This window comes from Mustela nivalis, assembly GCF_964662115.1.
Source record: "Mustela nivalis genome assembly, chromosome: 7".
NCBI classification, from domain to species: domain Eukaryota; kingdom Metazoa; phylum Chordata; class Mammalia; order Carnivora; family Mustelidae; genus Mustela; species Mustela nivalis.
This window is the reverse complement of record NC_139026.1, coordinates 108,769,979-108,786,688: the sequence shown is the minus strand read 5'-3', so window position 1 is coordinate 108,786,688 and position 16,710 is coordinate 108,769,979. Positions and strand designations below refer to the sequence as shown.

At 35.8% G+C, this 16,710-nt stretch overlaps 1 protein-coding gene across 21 annotated transcripts in view; it reads right to left on the bottom strand.

Annotated features, from left to right (window-relative positions):
* ERC1 (ELKS/RAB6-interacting/CAST family member 1) overlaps positions 1-16,710 on the bottom strand; it is a 550,222-nt gene that overhangs the window by 323,724 nt on the left and 209,788 nt on the right. The gene's annotated exons all lie outside the window — the stretch shown is intronic.

The following is a 16,710-nucleotide window of genomic DNA, read 5'->3' as shown; positions in this document are numbered from 1 at the left end:
CTTGCTGCAAGATTTTTCTAGCAATTCAAAATTCTTTCCTAACAAAGGTAGCAAATTGGTTACAATGATATTTCAGAAACTAAGTTTAAGCACGTGCTTTACGAAGCACAAAGCCATAAAACATGAGAAAGGGTAGTCTGAAGAAATCAATTCAGAGATTTATGTTGGAAACAGGGAAAGGCTACCAACATCAGTGCTATGAAAGAGTAGATTGGGGGCGCCTGGGTGGCTCAGTGGGTTAAAGCCTCTGCCTTCAGCTCAGGTCATGATCCCAGGGTCCTGGGATCGAGCCCCGCATCGGCTCTCTGTTCAGTGGGGAGCCTGCTTCCTACTCTCTCTCTCTCTCTCTGCCTGCCTCTCTGCCTACTTGTGATCTCTGTCAAATAAATAAATCTCCCTGATGATGAGTGGTGTTCACCGTCTTTTATGTGTCTTTTGGTAATCTGTACGTCTTCCTTGGAGAAATGTCCATTCATGTCTCCTGTCCTTTTTTAAATTGGATTATTTGTTTTTTTCATGTTGAGTTGCAGAAGTTCTTTATATATTTTATCCCTATCACCTTCATCAGATACGTCATTTGCAAAGATCTCGCATTCTTGTTGTTTGTTGATTGCTTCCTATGCTGTGCAGAAGCTTATTATTTTAATGTGGTCCCAACAGTTTACTTTTGCTTTTGTTTCCCGTGCCTCAGGAGACATATCTAGAAAAATGATGTTACACCCGATGTCAGAGAAATTACTATCTGTGCTCTCCTTCCAGGATTTTCAAGGTCTTTAGTCAATTTTGAATTTATGTTTGTGTATGGTGTAAGAAAGTGGTCCACTTTCACCCTAGTGCACATAGCTCTCCAGTTTTCCCAACACCATTTCTTAAACAGACTTTTTCACCACTACATATTCTTGCCTCCTTTATAGATTAATTGATGATGTAATTGTGGGCTTATTTCTGGGTTTTTTATTCTGTTCCACTGATCTATGTATCCATTTTTATGCCAGTACCATACTGTTTTGATTACTACAAGTTTGTACTACATCCTGAAATCTGGGATTGTGTCATCTCTAGTTTTGTTCTTTTTCAAGATCACTTTGGCTATTCAGGGTCTTTTGTGTTCCACAGAAGTTTTAGGATCATTTGTTCTAACTCTGAAAAAAATAATGGATATTTTCATAGGGATTGCATTATATTTATACATTACTTCAGCTATATGGACACTTTCACAGTATTTGTTCCTCCAGTCCATGAGCATGGAATATCTTCTCATTTGTTAGTGTTATCTTCCATTTCCTTCGTCAATGTTTTATAGTTTTCAGATTATAGGCTTTTGACCGCTTTCGTTAAGTTTATTCCTAGGTATTTTATATTTTAGTACATCTGTGTAAGGGACTATTTTTAAATTTTCTCTTTCTGCTTCTATGTATACAAATGCAACAGATTTCTATATATTGCTTTTGTATACTGTGATCTTACTGAATTCATTTACCAGTTCAGGAAGGTTTTTGGTGGAATCTTTAGGGCTTTCTGTATACAGTATCTGCATACAGTATCATGTCACATACAAATAGAAGTTTTATTTCTTCCTTGACAATTTGGAGGCCTCTTACTTCTTTTTGTTGTCTGACTGCTATGGTTAGGATTTCCAGTACTTTTTTTTTTTTTTTAAACTGTGAAAATCTTTTATTACTGTCTCTTGTGGCAAAATAACATTTTATACAAATAAGTCACCTAGTTTACTCTGGACATAAAGACAATACAAACAGGAATGATGATCTTAGGTGAAGGGGAAAGAGGAGGGAGGACAGATCCGGTCATTGATGTTTCTTATATTCTTTGAAAAATAGATTTACAGGGGAAAAAAATAGACTTTCACAACTTCAATGACTTTACATGATCCTTGGAAAACAAGGGGTTAAATCTGCCTCCACCAGACCCTTCTTGGGGTGCAGATGTTCTGTAACATGGAATGTGAAGAAACGATGAGCCAAGACGAGCAAGCGCTCACAGCAGAGACCGCAGCAGCCTCTGCATCAGGAATGCTCGGGCCCTGGCAAGGAATTCGTGCTGTGGTTCTAGGGACACACTGTCTCCAGTCCCCAGACCTCACTGCCATCATGGTGACAAGAGCCATCAAAAGAAAGTGACTTGACAGAGAGAAAAAAAGAATACCCTGGCAGCCTCCTAGGGATGGCAGGACACACTAAAGCAAGACTCCCCCAACTTGTCTGTTACACACAGCCTATTAAATCCAGCCTATTAACTTCCAGAATGAAAGGGTGAGAATGGATATCCTTGTCTTGCTCCTGAACTTAGGAGAAAAGCTCCCACCTTTTCCTCATTTGAGTATGATGTCTATGGTGGGTTTTTCATATATGGCCTTTTTTATGTTGAAGTGTGGTCCCTGAAAACCCACTCCGTTCAGAGTTTTATCATGAATGGATGTTGTACTTTGTCAAAAGCTTCTTCTCCATGTATTGAAATGATCATGCAGTTTTTTATCCTTTCTCTTGTTGATGTGACATATCACATTAGTTTATGAATTAAACCACTCTTCTATCCAAGGAATAAATCTCGCTTGGTGATACTGATTTTTTTTAAATGTATTGTTGGATTTGGTTTGACAATACATTGTTGAGGATTTTTTTAAACTACATTCATCAGAGATATTGGCCTGCAGTTCTTTTTTTTAGTAGAGTCTTTAACTGGTTTTGGTATCAGGATAGTACTGGCCTCACAGAATGAATTTGGAAGCTTTCTTTTCTTTCTCTTCTGTTTCTTTGAATAGTTTGGAGAAGAATAGGTATGGGTCTTCTTTAAATGTTTGGTAGAAATCATCTCTAAAAGTCTCTAGTCATGAACTTTTATTTGTTGGGAGGTTTTGATTACTGCCTTAATTTCATTGCTGGTAATCAATGTGTTCAAATTTTCTATTTCTTCTTATTTCACTTTTGTAAATTATACATTTCTAGGAATTTATCCATTTCTTCTAGGCTATCCAATTTGTTGGCATATAATTTTTCAAAATATTCTCTTATAACCCTTGTATTTCTGTGGTTTCAGTTGTTCTATCTCTTTCATTTCTGATTTTGTTTATCTGAGTCCTCTCTTTCTGTGGGGAGTCAAGTCAAGATCAATCCTGTTGATCTTTCCCAGGAACCAGCTCCTGGGTTCACTGATTTGTTCTGTTGGGGTCTTTTTTAGTTTATGTTTATTTCTGCTCTACTATTTATTATTTCCTTCCTTCTACTGGTTTTGAGTTTTGTTTGTTCTTCTTTTCCTAGCTCTTACAAGAGGGTTATTTGAGGTTTGTCATGCTTCTTGGGGTAGGCCTATATTGCTATACAGATTTTGGACTGCTGTCTTTTCATTTATGTTTGTCTTCATATTTTTTTTATTTCCTCTTTGATTTCACGGCTGACCCATTCATTGTTTGACAGCATGTTGTTTAACCTCCATGTATATGTAGTCTTTCCAGATTTTTTCTTACGGTTGATTTCCAGTTTCATAGTGCTGTGGTTGGAAATGACATCGTAGGACTTTGACCTTTTTGAATTTGTTGAGACTTGTTTCGTGGCCTAATATGTGATCCATTCTGAAGAACACAACCATGCGCACTTGAAAAAAAGGTGTATTCTACTGTTTTAGGATGAAACGTTCTGAATATATCTGTTAGATCCATCTGGTCCAATGTGTCCTTCTCAAACACTATTTCCTTGTTATTTTCTGTTTAGATGATCTGTCCATTGATGTAAATTAGGTGTTGAAGTCCCTTCTATCAATTAAAGTTCAAGTCCCATTACTATCAATTATTTCCTTTATGTTTATTAGTTCTTTTATGTATCTGGGTGCTGCCACGTCAGGTGCATACATATTTACAATTGCCACAATTCTATGCCTTCTTGTTGAACTGTTCCCTTTATAATGATATAGTGTCCTTCTTTGTCTCTTGTTACAGTCTTAAAGTCTATTTTGTCTGATACAAGTATTGCTACCTCAGCTTTCTTTTAATTTTGGTTTGTATGATAAGTGCTTTTCTATCCCATCACTTCCAATCTGCATGTGTCTTCAGGTCTGAAACGAATCTCTGGTAGGTAGCACACAGATGGGTCTTGCTTTTTTTTTTTTTTTTTATCTACTCTGTCACCCTGTATCTTTTGAATGGATCATCTAGTCCATTTATATTGAAAGTAATTTTTGATAGCTATGTATTTATTGTTATTTTGTTACATGTTTTAGGTTGTTTTTGTAGTTCTTCTCTTGCTTCTCTTTCTTTAGTGATACATTTGGCTTCCTTTCTCTTTATTCTTTGCATATCTATTATCAGTTTTTGCTTTATGATTACCATTAGGTTTATATACAACATCTTATGCATGTAACAGTCTATATTAAGTTGATGGTCACTTAAGTTTGAGCTCATTCTTTACTCCTTCCCCGTACACTTTCCACATTTAGGTATACAGTATCATACATCTCTTTATTGTGTGAATCCTTTGGCTGATTTTTATAGATACACTTAATTCTATTGTGTTTACTCTTTTATGTTATTGCTTTTACTCTTATGGTCTTTCTTTTCCATTCGGTCCCCTTCACCATTTCTTCTAAGACTGGTATAGTGGTCATGAATTTCTTTAACTTTTATTTGGGAAAAACTCTTCATCTCTCCTTCTATTCTGAATAATAGTCTTGCTAGATAGAGTATTCTTGGCTGCAGGTTTTTTTCTTTCAGGACTTTAAATATATCATGCCACTCCCTTCTGGCCTGCAAAGTTTCTACTGTAAAGTCAGCTGAAAGCCTTAAGTGGTTTCCATACTAGTATGGACACTGAGCTTGTTCCCACAGGTGGCCATGTGTTTATGCTTGTGAGTTGGTAGGGAAATGGTGTCCAACAGCTTCTTCATTCCTGGAGAAATCTCATGGGATGCTTCTCCTTCCAGCACACACACTGAGATTAGTAAACAAATCTCCCTCCAGTATACCCCATGTATTTTTCAAACTGCTGCTTCTATGCTGTATCTCTAGGGAGCTATTTGTTGTGCTATCTCTTTGAAAGTGGGGACTCAGGTTTCTCTCGCTCTACTGGCTCTCCCAGGAGTCTGCTGAATTTCAGATTTCCAGATTTTTAAGCCCCACTGACTAGAAGAATTCATGAAATTCAGCACCTCTGTTTTTCAAAGACAAATGATTTTGGAATTCCTAGTGTGAGAGTCTGTTTCTTTGATTTCTGCACATCTCAGGCATCTCTCCCTCCCACAGAAAACCCTGTGGGTCCCTTTAGCTGCTGACCACTTTTCCACCCTTCCTACCCTCTTCAATGTGGCCTCTTCTCTACATTTAGCTACAGAGAGTTTGTTCTATCAGTCATCAGGTCATTTTCTGGGTTATGTACACTTATGTGGCTGTTATCTAGATGTATCCATTGGATGAGGTGAGCTTAGGGCCCTCCTACTCTGCCATCTTCCCCAGTAGTTCTGAACATCTTTCCATATGGTATTTGGCCATTCCTGTTTCTACATCTATAATATAGCTACTTATATCTTCTGCCCATTTTTTAATTAGGTATCTTTTTCTTAATGACTTTAAGTATATTTTATGTATTTTGTATAATAATCCCCTATTATATGTTATACAAATATTTTCTTCCAATCTATGAATTACCTTTATGATATGTTTTTAATTATAAAATTTTAAAATTTTTATTGTATCAAGTGTACCAATCTTCTTTATGGTTTGCAATTTTGTGATTTTTTTCACAGTATCTTCCCTTTCCCAACCTCATAAAGATATTCTCTTAAAAATTTTGTAACTTTGTCTTTCACACTGAAGTCATTAATCCATTTGACCCTGATGCTGTATATGATATGAACTAAAGACATAATTTCATTTTTCAGGTATGACATGAGGTAAGAATAAAATTTCATTTTTTACATATATTGATAGCTAATTGTCCTAGCAGCACTAACATGCACTGTCACAACTGTCATAAAGAAAGTTTCTGAAAACAAGTGCGCCTATTTTGTGGCTCTCTAGTATCTTTGCGAATTTCTGTGCCAAATCTGTATTTCTTTAATTATTATGCCTTTATACAAAATCTCAATAGTTATTTCAGTCAAGCCTGCCTACCTTGTTCTTATTCAGGACCACTTTGGTGTTTCCTGGCCTTTAGACTTCTCATATAAACTTCAGAACCAGGCTATCAAACTGCAAAACCAGCGAATCAACCAATCAACTAGAGCAATCAAAACTCAGCAGCCACCTTTTGGGAATTTTATTGAAACTGTACTGAATCTACAAATCAATATGGGAAGAACAAACATATTCATGCTCTTGAACCTTTCAATTCATTGACATGGTATGTCTCTCTAGTTATTTAGTTATCCTTAACCTTTGTTTTCAACAAGTGTTTGAATTTCTTCAATAAAAGACTTTATTTTATTCCTAGGGACCTTATATTTTTTGTTGTCATTTTAAATTTCAGACACCATGTCATTACAAAGTTCCTTATAAAAAGTACTCCCCCCAAAATAGTTTTCAACAATGTAAGTATTGACAAAATTAACAATTCATTGTTATCTAATGTCCAATACATATTCAATGGTCCCCAGTCATCTCAAAATAAATCTTTTCACAGTTGGCTTGTTTGAATCAGAATTCATTAAAGGTTCACAGCATTGTGTTTGTTAAATCCTTCCAAGTTCTATTAGAGAAAAATCCCTCACTTCTTCCTCTGCCCCCTTTTTAAAATGCCACTGACTTCTTAAGGAAACAGATTTCAGTTTTTCTTATAAAATGACTTACATTTTGGGCTATTTGTCTGTTTCTTCATGGAGTCATTTAACTCATTTCCTGCTTTTCCTTTTCTTTAGATACTGAGATTTAGCCTGAAAGACTTAACCAGATTCAGTTTTAACTCTGTAAGTCATAATACTAAATAATGGCAGTGTATATTTCATATTGCCTCACATTGGAAAGCATGTAATGTCTGGTTTTCCCATTCGTAACAAAGCTAGGATTCATCAATGTATTAAGGTAGTAACAGCCTTCTCATCTGTGTATAAAATTCACCTTTCATCAACTTTTCATCTAATAGTCCTAAACCCAGATGAACCTTTCTTAAATCAATTATTCCAGTGATATAGTTTATTAAATTAATTTTATTCTAATGTTTTCTTGCTGGCATGTGGACATGCATTTGATTTCAATATGTGGGTTTATATGGAACGATCTTGGTAAATGTTTCTGCTAATAATTTTTCTGTATATTCTTTTGGGTATTTCAGGATTTTTTCAATCTTTCATTCTTTTTATCTTTTCTCATTGAACTTCCTAGAATTTCCGGAAGCATGATGAAAAGGAGTACTGAGAGTGAGTATCTTTGTCCTTCTCTTGATTCAGCAAAATGCTTTTACATTTCATAATTGACTAGAATATCTGTTAACTTTTTTCTGTGGGAACTTTTTAATCTTTCCTTGTCTGCCAAAAGTTGTCATTTTAATTGTGAATACATGAATGCTTATTTTATTGACATGTCTTTGAGATTTTCCAATGTTAAACCAATTTTATCACAAGACAAACCCTATCTTTTATATTTTGTGTATTTACCCCTATAAATTTCTTTACTTCCCTCCAGCTTAACTATACATTTATGAAATTAATGAAAGAATTCTGGCATTTTTATTGTTGTCTGTAACGAAGGTTTCTCAGAGATTAATAATACTGTCAAAAACATAACTGTGGAATCCTCTCTACAAGGTTTTGAAAACACACATTCTCTTTTAGGTTGATCTGAATATGATCCGACCTACACACAACAAAATTTTTAAAAGTAATTTCTAAATGTTTCTTCAGCATAGAATTTTAACTAAAAAACTTATTCAAAATCAAATACTATATTAATGACATAAATAGTAGGATAAAAAGTCATTCTCTAATGGAAGTACATACTAATAAGCTGTGCCAAGGTCACATTTCAGATCTGTACTTTCTGCTATCTTGACTATTCACAGAAAGATTCAACCACAGAGAATATAATAAAAATAGTTACCAATAAAAGAAATAGAAACGTAAGTCATGTTTATATTTCACCCTCCTCATTACATAATTTTCTATGCTAGTAATTCCATTTTTGTTAGTCTGATATCAATTATATCAACTAATGGGAAAAAAAGATTGGTACTTTGCATTTAAAAAGGCCAAAAAAATAAAGCAAAATTGTTTTCATGAATCAAATTGCTCTTTCTCAAAATTAAATTCCTCATAACATTGCTTTACTAGGTACAAACATTTCACTCTCTGTTTTAAGGGAGAAAAAAATCTCACCTGGCGTATAATTCTTCTCACTCTATATATATATGCATTATTCCAGATGGTGCTAGCAACCACTAATGCCTACAGCAACCTGGTGACTTGGTTGCATAGAGTAAGAAACCTAATTAAAATTACCTGTGTATTTTTTGGTTCGAGGGCCAACTTTATACGCTTAACATTTAATCCAATTAAAACCCATTTCACTCTTCAGTACTTTTTATCATAATTATTATCCGAGAGCTAATGATTTTTTTAAATTTCTGACTTTACCCTTAAGTCACAGATCTAGTTCAGGGTGTTTTTAGCTGTATTTCAGAAAAGAGAATAAAAAAATCCCATTGCCCCTACCCCATCCCAACAACATTCCAATCCAACTTGTAGTGTGTGTTTAAAAACCAAAAATGTTATTTCTGATTTTCAAAATACTAGTCACAGAATTTTAATGATTATCTCCATCAACTCCAAAAAGACATGATAAAATGCTAAGAAACAAATACAGAATACCAAGCTGAATTCAAAGCATGATCCTAAACATACATGTGTGCATGTATACACACACACGCAAAATCAAAAAAATTAAAATACTAAAAAGTTAAAAATTTCAGCTGTTTTTAATTTTTTCCTAATGGTTTTCTGTAGTTTCTAAATTTTCTAAAATAGACAAAATACTTTTTATATATTTTATTTATTTTGGAGAGAGAGACAGAGCACACAGTTTGGGTGAGGAACAGAGGGAGAGGGAAAGATGAGGCAAAGAATCCCGAGCAGATTCCAAGCTAAGAGTGAAGCCTGACTCAGAGCTTGATCTCACAACACTGAGACATGACCTGAGTCACCCAGATGCCCCAATAGACAAAATTTTTTTAAAACATTTTAAAGTTATGTTTTTAAAAAATGAGACATGTGGGCACCTGGGTGGCTCAGTTGGTTAAGCAGCAGACTCTTGATTTCAGCTCAGGTTAGGTCATGAGATCAAGCCCTCCATGGGGCTCCCTGTTTGGCACAGGGCTTACTTGAGATTCTCTCCTTCACCCCTACCCTTCCCCCTGGTCACATGCACACACATGCATGCTCTCTAAAACAAATACATAAATACCTACATTTTTTTAAATGAGATACAGTTTTATCTCAAAATAGGGTCTTCTGTATCACACTAATAGAAGGTAGTCCAACTATGGCACATTTAAGTTTCCCTTATTTTTTTGATCTTTAATTTTCTACTTCCTAAGGTTTTCTTTTTATACTTTCAATTTCTTTTCTTTATCTTAGTTTTCTGGCTATTACTTCTACATTTTCACTGTACAGAATAAAGGATAATTAAATATGAAAATAAAATGATTTTATTTTTAAAGTCAGATAACTAAAAAAAGTACAGAAAATTATAAGAGGATTAAATCAATCTCTCTCCTATTGTCTTTTCTACCCCACCTCCTTGTATTATGTATGTGTGCACACACAAGCACAAGTGTATGTAGAATTCTGAATTCACAAATTAACTAGAGGGAATGAATACACCCAATTTCTTATCTCACTAATATCCTTTTCAATACTGTTTCTTAGGTAAAGAATACAAAAGGCAGTATCATCAAAACATATGTTAAGGGTAAAAATAAAAGATGTTACTACAATGTAAAATAAATATTCTGAGACAAAACAGAACCTTTGAAACATGAAATTACCTTTTCTTTACTTATAAACAGATCAATATATAATTTGATTTAAATCCAAATTGACAACAAAATCCAAATATGTTAGTAAATCCATACCTTAAAGTGCAAACAGAATGAAAAGGATTTAAATGGCTTAGTATAGATTTTTTTATAAACTCTCTCAGACTGCTATTATGCCTGAATTAATTAATTGGGATTAAATTCTAAGTGGACTTATATATTTATTATTTTTCAAGCAGGAAAAGGAGAAAGGAGATTCATAAATGAATTAATCCTTTAAAATCTGATTCTCAATTGATGAGTTCTCAACTATTTTAACAACGAAATGATGAATAATAGACTGAACACTCTCCACTCTCACACAAACATGAATAAATTAATGGGTAAGAAGAGAAAAAAGCAAAAATGGAAAAGACAATCTGATCTCTACTGGTCTCCGTCACAAGAAGTTTTATATGAATATATATCATTAGCATCATGTGGGAGCTTGCTGAAAATACAGAATTCTCAGGATCACATTAGATCTACTAAATCTGCCCCTATTTACTTTGTCATTGTTCCCTCAGTCTCTACCTCTTAAAATTCAAACCCAAACTTAGGTAAATCTGTTAGGCCATAACTACTACTGATCGCTTTCAGCTCCTGCATTCACTTTAACTAAATATAACTTATGACATGTTAATTTGTTCCTATTATTGCTGCTATATTACTATGAACCAGATTTATATCTCATTGTATCTATGAAAATGTCTTCCTAGGGGCGCTTGGCTACCTCAGTCAATGGAGCCTATGACTCTAGATCTTGGGGTTTTAAGTCTGAGCCCCACACTGGATGTGGAGATTACTTAAAATTTTTTTTAATCTTAAAAAAAAAAAAAAAAAAGAAAAGAAAAAGGAATAAAAATGCTTTCCTAGAGTTCAAGGTCCATGTTTGCTACATTTTCCTAATTCTTAACACCTAGCATAGTTCCTCTTAGTGTACAGATGCTCATTAAATATTTGTTCAACACATGCATAAAAAGGAAACTAAGTACATCCCCTCTATTGATAAATCTACCCAAAACAATAGAGTTTAGGGAAAATACAGTTTAACATTACAATGCAATGAAAATGAACACTTTCCTTATCTTTAAGCACCTAAGAACAACTAGAAAGGAATAATTCTTGCTCTTCAAAACTTCCATTTTATTAAGAAGCCATAAATACTTTTTTCAGAAACTACATGTCTAATGGCTTTCCCTTTGTCAAAAAAGACACACATAATACATACATAATAGGTTACCCAACATAAAAATCTCCCATGCAAATTTAAGAGAAAAATAGAATGCTACTATTGTCAGGTTTAAAGAAATACCAAAAATCAAACCTGACTCAGCTATTTGTGTTTTCACTAGAAAAAAGAAGTTTAAGCTAAAAAAAGAGCTTAAAAGGGACACCTGGCTGGCTCAGTCAGCTGAGCATTCAACTCTTGATTTCAGCTAAGGTCATGATCTCAGGGGCATGAGACTGAACCCTGTTTCAGGCCCCACACTCAGTGCAGAGTTCGCTTGAGATTTTCTCTCTCTCCTTCTGTCCCTTCCCCTGCTCATCTCATGCTCTCTCTCTAAAATAAATAAATAAATCTTCAAAAAAAGAAAAAGAGCTTAAAAATATGCTACTTAGAAGCAAAATTATACTGACAAAGTATTACCTATTAAACATCTCTTTAATGTCGAAAATGCTAGAGAGAGAGAGAATATACAGATATTGCATGTGTGCGCGCGCACGCACACACACACACACTTCCTCTCCTTCTATCTTCCTGAGAAAAGCTCCATTAACACTCAGTATAAAAACTAAGATGTGAAATTTCGTAATACTACCTAAACACCTACACTTGGCTTAAAAAATATCCCTTTCAGGAGTGCCTGGGTGGCTCAGTCAGTTAAGCGTCTGCCTTCAGCTCAGATCATGATCCCATGGTCCTGGGATTAAGCCCCACACTGGGCTCCCCACTTAGCGGGAAGCCTGATTCTCCCTCTCCCTCTGCCTGCCACTCCCCCTGCTTTTGCTCCCTCTGTCAAATAAGTAAATAAAACCTTTAAAAATATATATCAATTTCATATGATACCATCCCCAAAAGTATACAAGAAAATAAATAATAGTTTTATATGTTTTATGTCTAATGACAATGTTTAAGAGCTGCTTTAAGGAGGGACTTTTATTTTTATGGAACTGTATCCTTAACAATCTACAGATAATAAGTCATGATTTAAAAAAAAGAAAGATTTTATGATAAAAATCATTAAAAAAGAATATAAAATCATTAACAATGTAGAGTTTGATATAAACACTGTAAAATTTTACAAAAAATGCTTTAAATGATCAAAAGTTTTTGTTTTATAAATAAAACATTTCACAAATCTGCCTGTCATCCTTTTGCAGGGGCTATGCTAATCTCTGTATTGTTCAAAGTTTAGTATATGTACTGCCGAAGGGAGCACCAATTCAACAGCTTTTAATCAGCAAGGGAAAAGCACCATGACTAGTCCCATCTTATATTTAATTTCACTTATTTCCATGTTTGTTCTCACTACTACACTAGTCACCTTGTAGGCAAGGACCTTATATTATATATCTCCACATATCTGAGGCAAGGCCTAACTCACAGCAGTTACTCAAAGTTAAGAGAATTGATGTTTTTGACAGAAATCTCTTTTTAAAATATTTATTTATTTATTTGTTTGTTTGTTTGTTTGACAGACACAGAGCATGAAAGAGCACAAGCAGGGGGAGCAGCAGAGGCAGAGAGAGAAGGAGTCTGCCTCTCCCTGCTAAGCAGGGAGCCCAATGCAGGACTCCATCCAGGACCCTGAGATCATGACCTGAGACAAAGACAGATGCTTAACTGACTGAGCCCCTCAGGTGCCCCAAAAGCTCTTTTTAAAATTTTGATCTCAAAGAAACTCTAATCCATTACCATTAATTCAATGAATATTTCATGAAAGCTTCTATGTGCTAGGTATTACTTTGGGAATATTCCTAATTCGTCTCTCACTCCCTACATTAAATCTATAAGGAAGTCTAAATATATCTGAAATTCAACCACTTCTGTCCATGCTCTCCTGTGAAGCATTATCTAGCTCAGACTACCAGAGTAGCTTTCTGACTGGTACCTTTACTTCTGTATTTTACTCTTCTACTAGTCTCTTCTACATAGTCAGCTAGACTGAACTCCTAAAGCTTACAGTAAATCCTGTCACTCCTTGCTTAAGGCCTTGCTGTGCTCCCCCCTTACACTCAGAATAAAACCCAAACTTCTCTTCCTTCGCTATGGGAAGAGAGAGAATATAAGTAAAATACACTGCATGTCAGTGGTAATAAATCCAGTGGGAAAAAAAAAAAGAGAAAAAGAGGGAATGGGGATGAGACTGCAATTTTAAATGAAGTGCTCAGCGTATGCCTGGGTGGCTCAGTTGATTAAGCATCTGCCTTCGACTCAGGTCATGATCCCAGGGTCCTGGGATCGAGCCCCCTATTGGGCTCCCTGCTCAGCAGGAAGTCTGCTTCTCCCTCTCCCACTCCCTCTGCTTGTGTTCCCTCTGTGTGTCTGTCAAGTAAGTGATAAAATCTTTTAAAATTAAAAAATAAATGAAGTGCTTGGGAAAAGCCACACTGTGAATAGAACAGCTAAGTAAAGATATAAAGGAAAAGGAGAAATAAGCCACAGCTATGCACCTATGAAGGAGAGAGTGTTCCATAGAGAGGAAATAGAAGATGCAAAAGTCCTGATGTTAAGAGTGTGCCTGACTAATGTGATCAAAGTAGATGGAGACACAGCATACTGATAGATGAGGTCACACAGGGAATGAAGGGCCAGACTCTCCAGCAAGGGTGTGCAAACTTTTTGGGGGTTTTTTAATTTTGTTTTTTGGTTTTGGTTGGTAAAAAGCCAGAGAGTATTATGCACTTTGTAAGACATTTATAATCCATGTCACATATTCTTCTCTGTTGTTTTTAACCATTTTAAATATATGAAAACCATTCTTAGCTTGCAGGCTGTACAAAGGGTACACAGGGCCCATAGTTTGCTTATCCTTGCTGCAGAAGTTTATAAGTTACTGAAAAGCCCATTTTATCCTTTCTTAAGACTGATTTGTTTATTTGGAAGGGTGCAGAGGGAAGGGATTAAGAATCTCAAGACGACTCCCAGCTGAGCAGTGAACCAAATGTAGGGCCTGATCCCATGATTCTAAGATCACAGACTGAGACGAAACCAAGAGCCAGACACAACGAACTGAACCATCCAGGCGCACCACCTTCTGCTTTAGGAAGTAATCCCTTGGTATCATAAAGTACAAAAGAATATCTCCTAAAAACTAATTAAAAATAACCTAATAATGGGACGCCTGGGTGGCTCAGTTGGTTAAGCAGCTGCCTTCGGCTCAGGTCATGATCCCAGCATCCTGGGATCGAGTCCCACATCGGGCTCCTTGCTCCGCAGGGAGCCTGCTTCTCCCTGACTCTGCCTTCCACTCTGTCTGCCTGTGCTCGCTCTCGCTCTCTCTCTCTCTCTGACAAATAAATAAATTAAAAAATAATAATAATAACCTAATAAAAGTTCAAGTTTCTACCAACTAAGATAAAGTTAAAATCAGTATGCATTCTGGAAAGCCTGGGTGGCTCAGTCAGTTGAGCAACCAAATGGTGATTTTAGCGCAGGTCATGACTTCATGGGTGGTGAGATCAAGCCCCAAGTTGGACTCTATGTTCAAGAGGGAGTCAGCTTGAGATTCTCTCTTTTTCTCTCCCTCTGCCCCTTCCACCACTCACTCATGTTCCCTCCCTTTTTCAAATAAATAAATATATCTTAAGACAAAAAACAAAAAAATCCTCATGCTTGCTTTGGCAGCACATATATGGTGGGGGGTGGGGGAGAACCCAGCATGCATTCTAAACCCAACTGTCAATTTTTTCAGAAAAGAGCTAACCTCCACTTATCTATTTAGCAAATACTTATTGCCAACCAAGGGCTGCACAGTTTTAAGAAAGAGAATAGAGTATAGCCTCTCTGGTCTCATGGAACTTATTTTTGAAAGAGGCAAAACAACATAAACTGAAAAAGAAGCATCTCATAGCACAGTGGCATGTGCTATGGCAAAAATAAAACTGAGCCATGTAATAGAGATACTGAATACATGAATAGAGATATAGTTTATTGTGCTACAATTGTCAGGGTAGATAACACTAAGGAACTGTCATGGAGGATGTGAAAAGTGCGCCATGTAAGGAACTGGAGGAAGAGGTAGAGAGAACATAACAAATGCTTTGAGCATAGCAAAAACTTGGCTCTTTTTTTTTTTTTTTTTAAGTTGATATAGTGAGGAGAAGTCGTAAGTGGTGGATTCACAGTGCTGGCAAGTAGTCAGAGATGCAGAATCTCATAAACCATGGTAAGGAATTTGGATTTTATCCTCAGTGTAAGCGGGGAGCACAGCAAGGCCTTAAGCAAGGAGTGACCGCATTTACTATAAGCTTTAAGAGCTCAGTCTAGCTAGCTATGGAGAAGAGAAAGCTACTCTGGCAGTCTGAGCAAGAGATAATGCTTCACAGGAGGAAAGCATGGACAGAAAAGGTTGAATTTCAGATATATTGGGACTTCCTTATAGTTTTAATGTAGGGAGTGAGAGACAAATTAGGAATTAGTTGGTGATTTATTCTTAAGCAACAGATGAATGTGATACCATTTATTAAACTAGGGAACTTGGCAAACAAGTTTTGAAAAGGCAGGGCAAAATGAAGAGATTCGTTCTGGGCCAAGTGAAGTCTGATATCTAATTAAAGATATCATGGAGAAATTATCTCCACAGTATATTATTGTGGAGCTTCTTACGTGTGTGTGTATCTGTGTACACACATGTATATATACATGACAGATACGTCCCATATACACAATAGATGGGAGCAATAAATACATGATCAATATTGAAAGTTGTGAAGTCAAAAGACTTGAAGACATCTTCTGAGAAATGTATACGTAATAAAAAAGATAAGAGGGCTGAAAATGGAGCCCTGTGAATTCTAAGGGAGTATGGGAGAGCCAGAAATGACAAACAGAGAAGAAATGACAAATGAAGGACAGATGAAATAAGTAGAATCTGTTGTCAGAAATCCCAAAAGAAAATAGCGTTTCAAGGAAGGGAGAAGGTAGAATGGAGTGGATAGAATGATGCTGAAAGGGAAAGTAAGGTGACAGAAAGTGACTTATGGACCTGGAACCTGGAAATACATCATCTGAAATCCTGGCAAAAGCAGTTTCAAGGAAGTGATTAAAAACAGTCTAAAATAAATAAATAAATAAATAAATGAACCAGAAGCCTGACATGATGAACTTGAAGAAAGGTGAGATAACGCTGATAGCAATTATATACAGTCAATTTTTTAACAAGATTTACTGAGCAGGGAAAGAGAAAAAGGGAGAGCCAGCTAGAAAGGACTATCATGTCAAGGGAGGGACTTTCAAAGACAGAGGGTGGAAATGTTGAAGTATGCTTAAATAATGCACTAGGAGAGAGCAAATTTTCTAAAATAAAGGAAAGCACCATTCTTGAACTGGGGGACTAGGATAGGATTAAGAGAAAAAGTGGTAGTGTTGAACTTAGAATAGTGACACCACTGTAAAAGAACATGCAAAACACACCAGTACAGATGCACATAAACTGGCAGATCTAATGCTGGGAAGATGCAGTGAGTGGCATCTGAT